The sequence below is a fragment of the Rhea americana genome, unplaced genomic scaffold, assembly GCF_003343005.1.
Source record: "Rhea americana isolate MKP2758 unplaced genomic scaffold, rheAme1 scaffold_7, whole genome shotgun sequence".
Lineage (NCBI taxonomy): Eukaryota > Metazoa > Chordata > Aves > Rheiformes > Rheidae > Rhea > Rhea americana.
The window spans coordinates 1422233-1429915 of record NW_028186867.1 but is presented as its reverse complement, the minus strand read 5'-3'; the positions used below and the strand labels follow the sequence as shown (position 1 = coordinate 1429915).

Here is a 7683-nt window from a genome sequence, read left to right as displayed (position 1 = left end):
TACCCCTCAAAGGACTTTTCCAAAAAACTGTAAAACTAAAATGTTGGGCTTTTTTTCCATAGAAAATTCTGTAAGTGTTGATTGATCTAACTATAAGCAAATACCATTTTTTTCCTCCAGTCTCTGTGCACAGGATCTCAAGAGTGGAAGATTTTTGACTAAAATAAAAAACAATGAAAACAACAAATACTCTGTGTCCTCACCTCCTACCAAAAATTAGCATAGCATTCAGGTACATATGAATTTGAACACGTGCTAAAATCACAGATATGGATATTCTGGGAAACATGCATCTGCACACATTAAGAGTTTCATCCTCGAGTATGTTCTTAAGTACCTTGTTGAATATATAAGTTTAACAAGAAATTAAAATAATAAAAACATGGAACCACATAAAATATACCAACAAGTGATTATGCATTCCCTTAATTACTCGCACCAAAAATTAGATTTAATATTAACATTTTTAATGGGAAAAAAAAAGCGCACACACATACATAGTATGGAAATACAGTGGTTAAGCAGAGCCAAGCGAGGCACTGTGCAATGAGGACAAAAACGCTGGACCAGAAAACACATGTCAGATTTSGAACGGTATTTTTAACTTCAAGGTCCACTAGGCTTACCCAAGGATGGAACAAGAGCGATGCAGAAGTAAAAACAAACAAACAGCTCCACATACATATTGTGGATCACATACTCTCTGGATAGCAATACCAAGCAGATGTACCAGGCAAAGAGATTAAGATGCCCTTCTCATACTTCCTCGTTATGCTTATTCATAACCAAGATTTAACCTTGTGCAATGCAATGCATGCTGCCGAAGAGCCGCTCTCCCCCAGGCTTTGGGCACCCATCTCCCCTTTGCCATAGAGTCCTTGCTTAGAGCTCTGCAACTGCTCATGGCAATTTTCAATTAGGCTTGTGCTTCAGGGGAAAAAAAGGAATTTACCAAGGTCACTTAAGGGCAATGAAATCACACATGCCATATAAAATGCTTACACTAGAAAATGATAGCATAATGGAATGGCAAAGCCTTTAACAAAACTGTAAGGGGAGCGTGCAGCCAGTACAGCATGCTCATTTGTTATTTCAAGCTCTCTAGTTACACTTTTGAAAGCCTATTTCCCCCCCCCCCCCAATATTATTAAACAAGTGTTAAGAGATTTGGGGGCAGGGGGAAGTGATGTGCCCAGCTGCCTCTTGCCRATGTGCAGGAGTACTCAGCTTCAAAATATAAGAAAAACCAGGAAGTGAAAATAAAAGGTGATGGTTCTGTTTAACTTAAGCAAACAAGCAACATTTTCTGTTTGTAGGATGAACAGGTAACTAAATGTGAAAAACATTTATGATTTCCAGAAATGTTTATATTCAGAATGAGAGAGGGAAATGTCAACATGTTCTTTCACTTCTAAACAAAAATTTTATGGTAGATACATACATCACTYTCTACTTTAAAAATTAATACATCCAACCCGCAAAAGCCATAGATGAGTGACTGTTCACATAAGTTTATCCCATTGGTAATACTACAGAGAGACAATAAATTATTTTGTCCCATGTAATCAAAACCTTTATCATACCTATAAATAATTTGTAACTTCACAGCCCTGGCATGCAAACAAAAATTCCAATTTAGTCATGCATTAAAATTCAAACTGTCAAATCTGAGTAGTTCTGTTTCATTTCAGTACTGTCTCACAGATACACAAATAGAGATAGTACCATAAGTACATGTACAGATTTGTTGGGCTCAGCCCCTTTGCCTAGGTCCAGCGTGCTCATCTGCAAAACACRCAGTCCAATATGGCATCATCGCTGCATCCTGAGTACCACTCTATTATTAAAACTGATATCAAAGAACCCTTGAGTGAATGAAAATAAGCCTTTAAACAGGGTTGCAGTAAACATAAGTTTATTTCTGATCRGTGAATGAAACATAGTATCTATTAACATGGATTGAGGACCAGTGGCAGGGACACCAGGCTGGCTGGAAGGAGCTCAGGAAGGAGAGAGGGGTCATTGTCTAACATAGTCACAGCTACTGGATTTTTTTTATTATTATTATTATTTTTGCAATTTGAAGCCTACCCAATACTTTAAATTGTTGCATCTACTTTGTGATCCTTCTCTCATTGTAAATAAGATAAAATTCACCCGGGATATATCCTCCAGTCATATGTCTTGGAAAGGGAAGATTTTGGTTTTTGGTCATCCAAGCCAACTGAACCTCATGCACCACTGTCACCATAGCACCATGCCAAAGCAGATCCAGTCCCACCATGCCACTGCGAGTGAGGCACATGGCAGAGCAGGGCACAAAGCACACATCGYGGCTGAAGGGGAGAAGAGCCCGCAAAGCCCATTGTGCCCATGGATGAGAGACACTGTCAAAAYTTGCCTCGGGTCAGTCAGGACAAGCACCACCCCAATGTGGCCACAGATTTCGGCTAGGGCTACTTAGAGCTTGAGGCAGAACAAACTCATGTCAGCCCAGTACACACTGTGAAGACTATAAATTGGGTTTCCACTCTACTTTGTCCAGAGAAGCCAGAAGAACAGTAATGATTACCTCATAGCTAGTCACTAAAGATAGATGCAGTATGATTTTCTGGGCAGACTAGAAATAAGACAATATGAAAGCATGTTTCTCTGTTGTCTTCTCCTGCCTTTTAAATCTATGATTTAGTTAGAAGCATTCCTGCTTTAAGAAAAAGCAAACAAAAACAAAACCACCACTTTTGCTCTGCACTCCCACTCAATTCAGGATAGTAAGGGTTGCATGTGAAATATAGACCCACCAGGATGAAAAGCAAGACAAGTGAAATTTATGCTTCCTGTTTCTGGTCCACCAGTCCTAAGTTCTTTGCTGTGGTGATGTCCACAAAGACCAAATGTGTTTTAAGACAAGGAACCCATTAGCTTCAGCACTGAAGGTCTTTCTGTGCAACGTTGATGATACTATAAAATCCTCTACTGCAACTAGTCTGGCTCTTCCATGTAATTCCCATTAATGCCTCTACAAGCATTAAAAGTCATGAGTTTAGAAATGTCTTACATATGAATGAATGAGAATCTGTATTAACACAAATATTCTATTAACAAGAAATTAACAAAACTTTTATTCTGAATGACTTTTAACCAGGTAATATGATATTATTACTTTCAAGAAGACATTCATTCATAAAAACTTGAAATATTTATAAGGAAGAAGGTTTATGATAATCAGCTTCTCTTTAAACTTCTAAACTCACAGCAATATGAATGTAGTTCACTTTCCCACTTTGGCCACCAGGAAAGATGTAGCTACAACTCCTGTGATCAGGGCATTCACGTGCACACAATGATAATTAGCAATAGCAATTTCTGAAAAGCAGTCACATGCTTTTTAGTGGCTAAGACTAGAGAAACAAATTTATTCTGAAAAAAAACCTCCACCTATCTCTGAATAATTCTCTGCACTTTATTTATTTTTTTCCTAGAAGGTACTTGCCAGAGAGATCAGCTGCAAGTATCCTTTCATTACTATCTTTGATACCATCACTGCGTAAGACTTAAATGAACTTCTGCAATTAGCAAGCTGATGCTTGCTAATTTTGCACAGCAGTGTTCTTCAAACTAGAAAGCTGTTTAAAATGTTATTTTCAATTTTTTTCCATTATATCCTGACCAAAATCTCCAAGAAACAGACTTTCTCTCTCTCTCTCTCTCTCTCTCTCTCTCTCTTTAAGGATTTAGCTAGAGCCTGTAGTAAAGGTTATCAGAATATGCAAATATTTCCAAGGAAACACGTATCCTTGTTCTGAACTTGGGTAAGCCCCATGGCAGAACAAGTTTTGCTTACACTTCCTAGAATGATCCCTGCACTTTATTTAATTCACTGAAAAATCCCTATTGCTGTAGGAACTCCCTGTATTCCAGCAATTGCCTTCCGGCTGTGCTGACTGAGCTGCTTTCAGACACGTTGGAGTGAAAAAAAAAAAAAAAAAAAAAAAGAAAGAAAGAAAAAGAAAAAAAGAAAAGAAAGTACATTTTATGCTACAAAATTGCAGACTTCTCCAGACACATTAGGATCTTAATATTTTGTATTTACAGAGATTCAGACAGTTAACCAAAGCATCTAGCCTTATTTCCAGTCTCAGCTCACATCTGTGCTCCATCAGAGATAAGAAAGTTTGATAATCTCTCTATTAAAAAAAAGGTGTATCCAAATTAGAAGCACATGGATAAGCTAACGTAGTTGTCCACACAGATGTTGCTGTACATAAGAGGCTCGCTTTTACTTTGCAGCCTTTGTAAAATATGCAAGCCATTTTAGGAGGGAACAGCAGCTGTAAGAACAAGTCTTACAAGCAGCACTCTGAGCCTCTCCGCAGCTGAGCGCTGCTGCCCGCCAGCTCCAACGATCTGAGTGACCTACCTGCTTCTCCATTTTTTTCTCTGCTGACAGTTTTTCTTCTTTTCCTAAAGTTGAGAAAGAGAAGCGGGGGAGTAGTCCTTCCCAAGGGGGTGCTGGGGTGCCCGGCTCACGCCGCTGTTCCCGGGCTGAAGGGAGCTGCCGCGAGTTGGAGTCGGGAAGGGGAGCTCTGTCCAGCCTCCGCGCACTCCCACTCGCCAGGGTGTGGGCTCGCTCCCCTAGCGCGGGCAGGCGAAAACCCAGCCGCGCTCATCTCCGTCAAACAGGTTTCCTTATATAGGTAAACACAAATTGCATTCCTGGTGAAAGAGGCTAACCGGGAGTAAGCTTAACTTAGTTAACTCCACACATACCAAATGGGTCTGAGTGCATGTCATTTGCTGACACAGCCCTGTGAAGTGGCTTCAGAAGGGAGAACACAGCTTCAYTGCAGCATACATTTGCACTTATGAACTGTACTATTGCTTAAAGCTAGAATAATCCCGAGGGCTGTATTAGTATTACATTAAATAATCACTGTTTTTGCAATAAGGTCAGAATACCTTCCTTATCTGATATTTTACTGCAAGGTAAGTACACAAGATGACAAAGTTATGCACATGCACATATTCTAGTAGTKTTAAAATAATTCCAATCCCATCAAGGTTTAAATGTAAAGACCACGATATACCAAATGCTATACGAAAAGGTTAGGAAACTAAGTTTGCAATATTGATATTGAGAGAAAACAGSAATATAAGAAAAGTATGTTTTCCTCTTTCTCTAGCTCCTTCTTTATACTAYGTAATAGTTAAGCTTCTGGTGATAGACCTGTCTTTGTCAGGGAAGTGTGATTATGAYACATTAACAGACACACCCTCATCTAAATAGAGATATATAGAGCGGCTATGTAGAACATACACCTATGGGAGCTGATACATATGTATCATACTCTGCAGAGCGATGTCACACGTATTTCATGTGTGACAGCCTTTGACTCCTCTTGCCTGTCCCTACTCACTAAATCACTTCTGCAAGTACAACGTACATATCTGAAAACTTCAAAGGGCAGTTAATTACAAGGCAAAAACATATGTACGTTCTCCTTTATTCTGTTCAGTCAAGATTCATCCGTTCATTGCAGCCGCCCTTATACAATCTACAATACTGTCAATATGCGAGGAGATTGATAGCAAAAGGTATGAAGAAAAGGCAGRAAAAAAAAAAGAAGTAAAAAAAAAAATGAAARTGGGAAAGGTTAAAAGATTTCATCAAATGTTTGGAGAATGATTTAAAACGAACAAACAAATCCCAAAGAACCCACATACACTGAACTCTGAGATGTAGAAACATATCTTCCCTTTTCCTCTCCCCCCCCTACACCTTTCATTCTTTCCCGTAGATGTATTGCCTCTTACCCAGGACAGGAGAGAGAYACAAATTCTGCTTCCCAATGACCTATGAAGGGTTAGAAACAGAGTAACACCCAAAAGTGGAGAATTAGCACTCTCCAGTGGAGTTCAGCTTTTCTTATCCCCATGGAATATGTGACTGAAAGATCATCAAATAACATATTGTGCAGAAAAGCTGTTCCTAATGGCCGTTCCTAATGGTTGCAATACTTCTTAAGTTATAATTTTCCTCTTCCCCTGAGGCATAAACATTCAATCTCATGATACTGCGGGATCTTGGCTTATAAGTGGAGAAAAATGAAAAACACCACCAATAAAACTTGTAAGACACTCAATAAATATATCTAAAATAGTCTCTCTGTACAATGTATAGGGAAGCAGGAATATGTGACCAGCRGCATGGCGTAATGGTCTTCATGGGACTCTTTCAGGACACATAACTCACTTGTGGCTTCACTATTTCAGAGTGTGTCGGCCTTGCCAAGTTCATACTCTTATGATTAAACACTTGCACTGGACTACATTAGCATGTATTTCTGTACCACTAGTAAACAGGTGACTGTTTCCTGAATGAGTATCTGTTTTTCACATGAAGCAAGCCAATTGAAATCAATCAGGTCCCGAAACCTGCAATAGTTTTTWAAAAAAAATGCAATTAAGAGGGCCATTACGCTAAACCAGAAGTTACTTCAAGTGTGCCTGACTTTACATCCTTAGGCTAGCACTTTTTTATGTTAGCCAGTCCATAACATCTTATTTGTTGCCCTAGAACAACTCTCTCAGTTCAAGATTTTCTTTCTACCTCGTCAGTGCCTGCATATGTACTTTATTTCCCCTAGTTTTCATGGCAAAAACTTAACTAGCTGTCATACTCTACACCTGACACCCCCATTTACTTCCACCACTGACCTGAACATCATATTGTCAATCAGTTGTGGGGTTTAGGGGTTATAGCCAGGCACGAAATCTCATGCTTCAGCTCCTGACCACCAAACTGTGGTTTCATGAGATCACTGGTGCCAATATAAAAAGTCTCATGAAATTCTAAATATGCTACCTATCTAAGAGAGTTACTTTACTTAAAATATAGACTTGTAGCAAAACAATTAAATTTTCCTCAATCATAAACCAGAAAGAAATGTATCTATGCTTTCACTGCATACCTATACTAAAGAGCAACAACAATTTCTTAAAGTAACAGACATCATAGTCAGATCATTTTTATTTCTGTAAAGTTCTTTTTTAATAAAGACATACAATCCTAAAGATAATCCAGTTAATTCTTGAAACTGAGAGTAATCTAGACTTCTTTCATTCACTTTGCTGTCACACATGCCTTATTTGCAAGTGATGCAAAGATAACATTCATTACCCTGTAACTAGTCTCTTCTATTCTTTAGGAACAGGTCTAGTAGTTTCAAAYCTGCATTTGGAATCTGAATATATTGAAGTGCAGCTCTGAGTAGATCTCTGAAATATGTTATTTCTGATATTAGAAATGAAAAGATTTATTAGAAATTAATGCAAATTATGACACATTTTTTCATTGTTGCAGTGCTCCAAGTTGTTTTCAGCAAAAGCTCAGCATTTAAATAGACACTCTCATCGGATGTGTCATTAACTTGTTTCCTCTGCACAATTCATATAAACAGTCCACTGAAGTTGGTTTGGTTCCAGCTTTTAGATAGTAACTATTTGCAAGCCCAGTGACCTTTGTTCAGCACGGCTAAGAATCACACTCCTGGAGAGAACCTTAGTAATTAATCAGTGCACTACTGTGTTTCTCTTTACTTCCAGTTGCGTGCCTCACTGGCTTCATTTTCTTTATCTCAGAAGATGGTTTATAAGAAATATTTTCTCTTATTAAAAGACTGA

The 7683-nt window shown here is 38.5% G+C and overlaps 1 protein-coding gene across 1 annotated transcript in view; it reads right to left on the bottom strand.

The window, feature by feature from the left end:
- The window catches only part of MID1 (midline 1), a 243082-nt gene extending 238644 nt beyond the window's left edge, over positions 1-4438 (bottom strand). The window contains exon 1 of the mRNA XM_085321588.1: positions 4421-4438. The gene's annotated coding sequence lies outside the window, so the exon portion shown is untranslated. The remainder of the gene's footprint in view (positions 1-4420) is intronic.
- Between the last annotated feature and the right edge of the window lie 3245 nt (positions 4439-7683).